Here is an 11,012-nt window from a genome sequence, read left to right as displayed (position 1 = left end):
GTACAACGAATCGTCTTCTTTCTCTAATGATTTAATGAAAATTAAAAGCTTCCGCAGGAGGGGGGACCTGAATTCAGACAAGGAATAAGAGTCGAGAACGGTACAACGAATCGTCTTCTTTCTCTAATGATTTAATGAAAATTAAAAGCTTCCACGGGAGGGGGAACCTGAATTCAGACAAGGAATAAGAGTAGAGAACGGTACAACGAATCGTCTTCTTTCTTTAATATTTTGATGAAACGTCAAAGCTTCCGCGCTTCGCGCAGGAGGGGGAGGGGAGGACTGAATTTAGACAAGGATTAAGAGTCGAGAACGGTACAACGAATCGTCCTCTTTCTCTAATGATTTAAGGATTCGTAAAAGCTTCCACGCTTCGCGCGAAAGGGGGAAAACTAAATTCAGACGAGGATTAAGAATCGAGAACTGTACAACGAATCGTCTTGTTTCTCGATTGATTTTATGAAACGTAAAAGCTTCCGAGCTTCGCGCGGAAGAGGAGAAAATCTAAATTCAGACGAGGATTATTTTCGAAAACGGTACAACGAATCGTCTTCTTTCTCTCATAATTTAATGAAAATTAAAAGCTTCCGCGAGAGGGGGGGGGGGACCTGAATTCAGACGAGGATTAAGAGTCGAGAACGGTACAACGAATCGTCTTCTTTCTTTAATATTTTAATGAAACATCAAAGCTTCCGCGCTTCGCGCAGGAGGGGGAGGGGGGATGAATTTAGACAAGGATTAAGAATCGAGAACTGTACAACGAATCGTCTTGTTTCTCGAATGATTTAATGAAACGTAAAAGCTTCCGCGCTTCGCGTGGAAGGTGGAAAATCTAAATTTAGACGAGGATTATTTTCAAAAACGGTACAACGAATCGTCTTCTTTCTTTAATATTTTAATGAAACGTCAAAGCTTCCGCGCTTCGCGCGGGAGGGGAAAAATGTAAATTCAGACGAGGCGGATTATTTTCAAAAACGGTACAACGAATCGTCTTCTTTCTTTAATATTTTATTGAAACGTCAAAGCTTCCGCGCTTCGTGCAGGAGGGGGAGGGGGGGACTGAATTTAGACAAGGATTAAGAGACGAGAACTGTACAACGAATCGTCTTCTTTCTCTAATGATTTAATGAATCGTAAAAGCTTCCACGCTTCGCGCGGAAGGAGGAAAACTGAATTCAGACGAGGATTAAGAGTCGAGAACTGTACAACGCATCATCTTGTTTCTCGAATGATTTAATGAAACGTAAAAGCTTCCGCGCTTCGCGCGGGAGGGGGACAATCTAAATTCAGACGAGGATTATTTTCGAAAACGGTACAACGAATCGTCTTCTTTCTCTAATGATTGAAAGAAACTTAAAAGCTTTCGCGCTTCGCGCAGAGGGGGGGGGGGGGACCTGAATTCAGACGAGGATTAAGAGTCGAAAACTCTACAACGAACAGTCTTCTTTCTCTAATAGTTAAATAAATCGTAAAATTTTCCGCGCTTCGCGCGGGAGGTGAAAAACTTAATTCAGACGAGAATTTTTTTCGAGAACGGTACAACGAATCGTCTTCTTTCTCTAATAATTTAATAAAACGTCAAAGCTTCCGCGTTTCGCGGAGGAGGGAGGGGGAAACTCGCCCCTCCCTGCACCGACCCCCCCCCGCATTATGTCACTGTTGGTCACCATTACGTACCAATATTTGGCTCGCAAAATTTCAAATTTGGGCCCCCCCCCTAAGAAATCCTGGATCCGCGCCTGGCGTAGCCAGGGGGGCGGTGGGGTGGTCCCCCAATAAACGCCGGCCAAAAAAGAGAGGAGTGTAAAGGAAGAGGACGTAGGAAGAAAAGGGAATAGATAAAGAATATATTTGAAATTCAGACAAGGATTAAGAGTCGAGAACGGTACAACGAATCATCTTCTTTCTCTAATGAATTAAAGAAACGTACAAGCTTCAGCGCTTCGCGCGGGAGAGAGGAGGAGAAAACTAAATTCAGATGAGGATTAAGAGTCGAGAACGGTACAACAAATCGTCTTCTTTCTATAATAATTTAATGAAACGTCGAAGCTTCCGCGCTTCGCGCGGAAGGGGGGGGGGGGGGGAATTGATTTAGACAAGGATTAAGAGTCGAGAACGGTACGACGAATCTTCCTCTTTCTCTAATGATCTAATGAAAAGTAAAAGCTTTCGCGCTTTGCGCGGGTGGGGGAAACTAAATTATTTCGAGAACGGAACAACGAATCGTCTTCATTCTCTAAAAATTTAATGAAACGTCGAAGCGGGGGGAAAACTGAATTTAGACAAGGATAAAAAGTCGAGAACAGTACAACGAATCGTCTTCTTTCTTTAATGATTTAATGAAACGTAAAAGCTTCCGCGCTTCGCGTGGGAGGGGGAAAACTGAATTTAGACAAGAATTAAAAGTCATAACGGTACAACGAATCGTCTTATTTCGCTAATGATTTAATGAAACGTAAAAGCTGTATTCAGACGAGGATTATTTTCGAGAAAGGTACAACGAATCGTCTTCTTTCTCTAATGATTTAATGAAACGTACAAGCTTCAGCGCTTCGCGCGGGAGAGAGGAGGAGAAAACTGAATTCAGATGAGGATTAAGAGTCGAGAACGGTAAAACAAATCGTCTTCTTTCTCTAATGATTTAATGAAACGTAAAAGCTTCCGAGCTTTGCGCGGGAGAGGGGGATGAATTAAGACGAGGATTAAGAGTAAAAAACTGTACAACGAATCGTCTTCTTTTTCTAATGATTTAATGAAACGTAAAAGCTTCAGCGCTTCGCGCGGGAGGGAGGAGGGGAAAACTGAATTCAGATGAGGATTAAGAGTCGAGAACGGTGTGTATTTTGGAGCAACCCCCCCCCCTTTTCTGTGATTTTTTTTTTAATTAAAAAATAAATAAATAAATAAATACCAATGGCTGACCTAAAAAAGGTGACCTAACCCCCCCCCCCCAAACGGGACAAAATGTCAAATTTTCAAATTTCGAGACCAAAAAAAAAAAGTGTCCTCTTCTCCCCCCCCCCCCCCCCTTATTTAGCGGCTGGCTGAGTCGTTACGATTTTTTTTTGGACCAAAAAAAAAAAGTGGCCCCCCCCCCTAAGAAATCCTGGATCCGCGCCTGGGCATTCCTATCTTTGTAACTAGTCCATTTGTATGAAAGCGAAACAAAATAAGAAAAATAGAATGGCAAAAGTTAGAATCAATCAGATTAATAATATGAAAGTTATGAATGATTGAAATATGAGATCAATGTAGCTATGCGATTCTCAAATTGACAATGTTGTCAGTGGATTAACAATACTCACGTTTTTTCGTGTACACAAATATCATTAATTTCTCTTTTGTTTTAATTGTCTTCTCCCTTGGGTCACTACATAACATAAAGGCCTCTTATAGATCGTATATTATGATAGGTCCTCTTTGTCACGTTGGAAAACGCAATCAACGATTTTATCAAAATATCCTTTTTTCTTTCATTAAACTAGGAACTAAATAAAGCGAATTATAGCGAGTACTTGTGACAGAGAGGGAGGGAGAGAGAGAGAGAGTGGGAGAGAGAGAGAGAGAGGAGAGAGAGAGAGAGAGAGAGAGAGAGAGAGAGAGAGAGAGAGAGAGAGGAAGAGCGAGCGAGAGTGAATGTGCCATCGGTGGATGTAATTAGTGTAGAAATTATACAGTGTTCCGCGAAGCATTGAATGTGTTGTCACGGGTTACTATCTGAAAAGGTTGAGACTACCATTGAAAGGAAAGTGGAATGGCATTACACCTGTTATAGACGGGAAGTGTTTTTTTTTTTGTAGTTGACTGTATATAATGTACTGGAGTGATACTGGCTAGGGCCACACCCAAAGAAGTTGGCTTGGTGTACGGAGGTCTTGATGTACGTAGCAGCTTGCTTCAAAGCATTATAGTTAGCTGCTTGTACACACATTATAGAAGACAAGTTGAGAAAGATGTGGCTTCTGGCTTTATAAAGTTTTGCTACATGAGAATTTGCAGCTTTAAGTAGAACCGATACTTTCCATCGGTAAGTGAAATCATGATACTGTATTTTTTTTTACTACATTGATGATTGTATAATCTTGTACTTTAATGAGGGGTGATTTTATTCAAATGACAAATTGAAGTACGAGAAAGGTATAACATGTTGTTTCACCTTTTGTTATCAATTATATTTTGGGCAAAGAAATTAATGATTAAGAAGAGGAAAATATTTACAATTTTTATTGATGCATGTTTCACCTATAAGAAGAATCTATAGTAGAGAAATGTTTGTGCCTGGACTCTTTATATTTTAGATGGCACAGGGGCTTGGGAGACAAGCTGAGATTTCTACGACTACGAGAGTTGATGCGAGACGGGACATTCGGACACGTGACCGACAGATCACCAAGAACATGGCGTCTTCAGTAGAGAACGCAATATGAACATTATGGTGAGCGATAATGGTGCCGATTATGTTGACGAGACTATTATGGAACTTGAGATAAATAGTTCGTTGAACTTGAAAGTCACATCTAAAAAGATGTCATAGGCTTAGCAGAGCCAATTGGACTATTTCGTGTTTGAGTGTGTATTGTTGATGCATGCATTGTATAAAGACGACTTTGAAAGATGTAATCAAGGGTGAAGTTAGCGGACAATACAGGTCTGGAGTTAACCGTTCACGTGACAAGAAGTCAGTTGTTGATTATTTTGAGAAGAGATCATGATATTTGTGAAGGTATAATTTGTTAAAGTTGATAACTAAATAAACGACAATATACTGGTCTGTTTATTGATGTTAAGGTAAAGTATCTCAAGAACGAGATGTGTATGAGTTAATTGTTTAAGCTACAGATGTGCTATATATATTTAGACAATTCAGGTCTGTTTATATATAAACATTATTGGTGTAGAATTCATGTATAACAAATTATAGAAAGATTTGATACATGTTACAAAGGTGTTGATCATATATTTGATTGACAAGGTTGATTTTATTTTGATGGGACCAAGTGTTTTTGGAAAGAGATTGTAAGAGGATATATATTTCGTTCGTATCATTCTCTTTTTGTCGGAGAATGGTACTATTCTTTGCTTTATAATAAAGCTTGATTATAATTACGAGTATCGTAAATGGCATGTGTTTAGGCTTCTTTATTTTGAGTGTACCATGTGACACTCTTAAAGGAAAAAGACCATCCCGAGTCCTACATTTTGAGAGATGAAGCTTTATTTCAGTAATTCTGTGTTTTGGAATAAATGAGAATAAATGTCTGGCACTGCATTGTAACAGAGACATTACCGATTCAGACAATTTTAAGTTCAGATACGTATACTGATTACAACTTTCCAAAAGTCAAATGTTTTGTTAGATTTTGTCCGATTTTATTCCAATTTTTACTTGTCTGCTTCCCTGATTTTTCTCCTTTCTATAAAAGTTCTTTACTATGAAGGTTGTATTTCTATTGATGGACAATACAATAATGGCGCCCTCTCGCGCTTAAAATTACTTTAATGACAACACTAAATATGTCAGATTCAAATGAAAATTATAAAACTTGTGAACCCCACCGCGAGATCAAATTTGCTTTCTCTTTGTAAATTGCCTAAATGTGGGATTTTACCGCTCCGCTGAAGTAGTATCCGGTGTTAGCAATTCAGGCACTACTTGCCATTGATGGAAGAGAAAAAGAATCGAATGAAATAAAGTCAATTGTCTGGCTTGTAGTCTGAACTTTAACCTAGGAGAGCTTTTGTGGACGAATTGAAAAGCGAGTAAAGAAAAATATTTTCATCGTTATGCATGAACACTAGAAAGACATCAGTGACGTATCCAGGGGCCGGGGTGCTTTTATGTGATATATTTATCACAGCATTCTATAGCACACTTTACTGAGCACCATTGTATTGAACATGGCATGTACAAATCCATTTGAGCCAGATTTTGGTGAAAAGGCCCTGCAAATGTTAAAATCACATGCAAGTAATACCTTAATAAAATGAAATCTATAAAATCCAATGAGTGATAGTTCTTACACGTTTCTTTAAATAATGATGGAATTTATCGTAATTAATAAATTTTTCTGCATTTTTTTAAAAATGGAACTTTTTCAGAAGAGCAAGGCATTCTATCGGAATTTAATTTCTCCTCTCAGATGGTCAAATGCATACGGTTAATTAGGGCATTCCTGTCTTTTTAACTAGTCCATTTGTATGAAAGTGAAACAAAATAAGAAAAACAGAATGGCGAAAGTTACAATCAATCAGCTTAGGAATAGGAGAGTTATAAATGTTTGAAATATGAGATCAATGTTGCTATGCGATTCTCAAATTGGCAATATTGTCAGTTGATTAACAATACTCCCGTTAGTCGTGTACACAAATATCATTAATTTCTCTTTTGTTCTGATTGTCGTCTCCCTTGTGTCACTGTTCAAGATATAGGCCTCTTATAGATCGTATATTATGATAGGTCCTCTTAAAGGAAAAAGACTATCCCGAGTCATACATCTTGAGAGATGAATCTATATTTTGGTAATTTTGTGTTTTGGAATAAATGAGAAAATTGTCTGGCAGTGCAATACAGAGACTTATCAATTCAGAAAACTTTAAGTTTAGATACGTATACTGATTACAACTTTCCAAAAGTCAAATGTTTTGTTAGATTTTGTCCGATTTTATTCCAATTTTTACTTGTCTGCTTCCCTGATTGTTCTGCTTTCTCTGAAAGTTCTTTACTATGAAGGTTGGATTTCTATTCATGGACAATACAGTAAGGACTCCCTCTTGCACTTAAAAATAATTTAATGACGACACTAAATATGTCAGATTGACAAGAAAATTATGTACCTTGTGAGCCCCACCGTGAGATCAAATTTGCTTTCTCTTTGTAAATTGCATAATTGTGGGATTTTACCGCTCCGCTGAGGTGATACCCGGCGCAGGGAGGTGAAAGAAAAGGAGGCGAAACTCTTGTAATTTATTCAAACGCATTCTTGAGTTCTAAAGCGTAACAATGGGATGTGTAACATTCCACTTGGCTTTGAAGTTCCATGCTCCGAACCGCGCTTCCACTGCGGGGAATTTCGGAAGCCAGGCACCAGTTTTACATTTATTACAAAATATGAAATTACCGGCAAAATTTCAGTGTAAATCAAAAACTTTATATGGGGATTTTATTGGGAATAGTGCATCAAACAATTTTTCAAATTTAGAACTCCGTCCTTCCTTTAATTTGTGTGCCAGAGTTGGTAAAAGAAAAATTACATCCTGTCAAAAACTCAATATTTTAGGATGATGCGCTAATTTGTGCATGCTTTAATGTCCCGTTATTTGATCCATGATTTACAATCTTCAATAACATTAAGTTTGCTAATGCGTGTTTTCGCGTGTTTTTTGTATTTTTCAAGTTTAAAAAAGGATGAAAGTACACAAGTTTGTGTTCGCTTGTTCTACGCTTTACACATTCAACAAAGGATGAGAAATCATTGGAAGGGACAGCGAACAGTTGCAGTGATACCATTTTCTGATGTAGGAATTCTAAATCCTGAAATTTCATGCGCTCTTTTATCTCACCACCTGGTCAACAGTTGCAGATTAGCGCATAACTTTTCGGCGGCTTGGAGCATGGGGTCAAAGGAGAGCGGCTTGATTCCTGTCCTTCTCTATCACGTCCCTGCCCCGTGTAATCAATTCAGGCACTACCTGCTATTGATGGAAGAGATGAAAAAATCGAATGAAATAAAGTCGATTGTCTGGCTTATAGTCTGAACTTCAACCTAAGAGAGCTTTTGTGGACGAATTGAAAAGTATGTAAAGAAAACTATTTTCATCGTTATGCATGAACACTGGAAAGACATCAGTGACGTATCCAGGGGCCGGGGTGCTTTCAAATGATATATATATCACATCATTCCATAGCACGCTTTACTGAGCACCATTGTATTGAAAATGGCATGTACAAATCCATTTAAGCCATATTTGTGGGAAAACAAACTGAAAATGTTCTGATTACATGCAAGCATGACTTGAATAAAACGAAAAATGATCATTTGTTTTCACACTTTAATCAAACCTTGACATCCATGAAATTATGTAAACGATTATGTAAACAATTATGTACGCTTTAGGATAACTCTTACGGAAATTGTCTCACTGCTTTCGTAAAAACTTGTAAACACTCGGTCTCTCTCAATGTTTGCTCTCTAATTTTGTACGAGGCTCTAGTCTCCCTCGTACATCAACCACACAAGACCACCGGTGATTATAACAGAAAAGATGAGTCGATGGATTTCAGTTCCAATCATTAACTTTTATTTTAGGAAGAAAGGCACCTCTCAGGAAATGGGATACACCAGCGTTATTTTGTTGTATTAAACTCATACCATTTTAAAACACTCTATATCATTTATTTACAAGATAATTTTTTTTCTTTTGATTTATAATCTTTTTTCGCAGCATATTTTGACTTCCATGAAATGATCTTTTTTAATAATGTACGCTTTTAGGAATTCTTACATTACGATGTATAGCATTGTGAATTGGATACGAATACGAATTTACATCTTAAAATCCCTAAGTATAGAAAGAGAAGTAACCCACAATCTAATAGCACCAGACTGGTAAGTATAAATATATAGATACTTGTTTCAATCGAAGGAAACCAAAAACCTTCATACTAAGTTACTTTATTGCAAAGTTTAAAAGATTTGAATAAAATCAGTGAAAATTTGAACAAAATCGGGCAAGGAATAAGGAGGCTAGAGCTTTTTGAAATGATTAGTCACTAGAGGGCGATATTCAATTTGATGACATCGATTTGTGGATAACTCTCCATGCCTTTTGTACATCAGATTTCACAATTCTTTCGTTTTCTTCGTATTTATTTGTGTTCTTGATCCGACTTCATAACATGTGAAGTAGAATATCATTTTTGCATTCTATACCTTGCTTTCAGGAGAGTAGATTACCTCAATAATAAAAAAAGAAGGAAAAACAGGAAATTTGATGTACAAAAGGCATGGAGAGTTGTCCACAAATGATGTCATCAAATTGAATATCGCCCTCTAGTGACTAGTCATTTCAAAAAGCTTTATAAACTTTCTTATTCCTTGCCCAAGTTACTTTCATTATTATTATATGAGTTCATTCAATTGGAATGAATAATAAATCTCGGGTTGAACATTTATTTCATTAAAAACTTTGGCAGAGTCAAAAGAGACATGCTACTGTTCAGCTGTCCATGTGATTGCATTGATCAATGTGTACAAATAAAGAAAAGACGACAGACTGCAACTTGTGCATTACCGACTAAATATATAACTATGTTGTGATTGCATCAATATTTAATATGATAGCAAATACTTAAGAAAATATTAACCCAAGGCAATTACAATAGCCGTGTGCGTCACATATTGCAATGTGCAAACATGACAATGACGTATTAAGTAAACATGATTTCCATAGGACATACACTGGGGTATTGGAATTGCATTTGACTTGAATGTTCTAAATTGGTCGCGGTCGTGTTATTTACAGGATTGAATCTATGTTTCCTTGTTGTGACTCACGCTGTACACATGTCAATTCTTTTGTTAGATATTCCTGCATATAAATCTATATCAACTGTGATTAGATATGTATAGCAAAATGTCATAATGAAATTTTGAATTATGGATACGGAATGAGCCGGTTTGTCATAAAATTAATGTGTAAAAATAGGCATATAGAAACTATACAATGTAAACAACTGAAGTGAAAATGTAAGGAAGAAGGGAAATAATATAATATTAGAATAGTCTACATGGTGTATGTACAATTCAGTCAGAAGATAAGACATTTACAATACGTTATGAAAAAGGCACTGTATTGATTATTTGCTTTCACAGTCAAATATATTTTGATTTCTAAATATGTCTACATGTAAACGTTGTAAAGTAGGCCCCTATTGACAGTTGTAAATCTTCCGCAATGCTCACTAGGCGTGTTTATACGATGTAGATAATCAAAATAGAAGCAAACACTCCTTTTAAACTTAAGTCACTCCTTTCTCAAATCAGTTTTGTCTATGTACAATTCAGTCACAAGAAAATAACATTACAAATATTTTATGAATTCATGAAAATGAATGCCCTGTACAGCTTAAGAAGGTATGACACTGAATCAAATTGATATCAATAATTCGCATGAAGCTAACATTTATATAAAGATACATGTATATAGCCTTGGCAATCAATAATGAGTATGAGATCGTGTATGAATACAAGACAATACAAGATCGCAATTTCTTTGTTTAGAAATAAAAATCTGCATTCAATAACGTAATGCAAAATAATTGAATATTACACTAAAAATATATTAACAGATATTAAAATTTCTTTTTAAACACATCGAGAAAACACACATATGTGAAATTTTAACTTTACAATTAACAGGCTTCCTCTTTAACGAACAGGGGGTAATTATCGGGGGGTATTGTTCAGGGGGTAATTTTCCGGGGATAATTATCCTCGGGGGTAGCTTTCCGGGGGGATTTTCCGGGGGATGATTGTCCAGGGAGTAATTGTCCTGATACGCTCTGAACACTTGCAGACCCCATGCACCCATACAAATCGTATCCAGACACCTACCCCCTGGACATCCACTCCTTGATAACCACCCTCTAGGACAACTACCCCCTAGAATAGTTATTAGGGGGTAGTTTGCCCTAGAGGGTGGTTGTCGTAGGGGTAGTTGTCTGTGGGGTAGTTGTCCGGGGGTAGTTGTCCTAGGGGGTATTTGTCTGGGGTAGTTGTCTAGGGGGTAGTTGTCCTAGGGGGTAGTCGTTCTAGAGGGTGGTTGACTAGGGGGTAGTTGTTCTAGGGGTTAGTTGTCCTAGAGGGTGGTTATCCTAGGGATGGTTGTCCGGGGTGGTTGTCCATAAAATAGGTGTAAATTACCATTCTTTTAATATATAGATAGTGATTACTCATCGAATTCCTACAACTTATTAAGTTTTCCCTAATGGCAAAATCATTATACAAACGATA

The 11,012-nt window shown here is 37.3% G+C and overlaps 1 long non-coding RNA gene across 1 annotated transcript; it reads left to right on the top strand.

The window, feature by feature from the left end:
* Window positions 1-3,969: 3,969 nt before the first annotated feature.
* LOC115925574 lies at window positions 3,970-5,119 on the top strand. The gene is made up of 2 exons (XR_004064822.1): window positions 3,970-4,027; window positions 4,299-5,119. It is a non-coding gene; the product is annotated as an uncharacterized LOC115925574 (long non-coding RNA).
* Window positions 5,120-11,012: the final 5,893 nt, after the last annotated feature.

This window comes from Strongylocentrotus purpuratus, unplaced genomic scaffold, assembly GCF_000002235.5.
Source record: "Strongylocentrotus purpuratus isolate Spur 01 unplaced genomic scaffold, Spur_5.0 spur5_scaffold_18, whole genome shotgun sequence".
Classification (NCBI taxonomy): domain Eukaryota; kingdom Metazoa; phylum Echinodermata; class Echinoidea; order Camarodonta; family Strongylocentrotidae; genus Strongylocentrotus; species Strongylocentrotus purpuratus.
The sequence above is the reverse complement of the archived record's forward strand: the minus strand, read 5'-3'. Positions and strand labels throughout refer to the sequence as shown.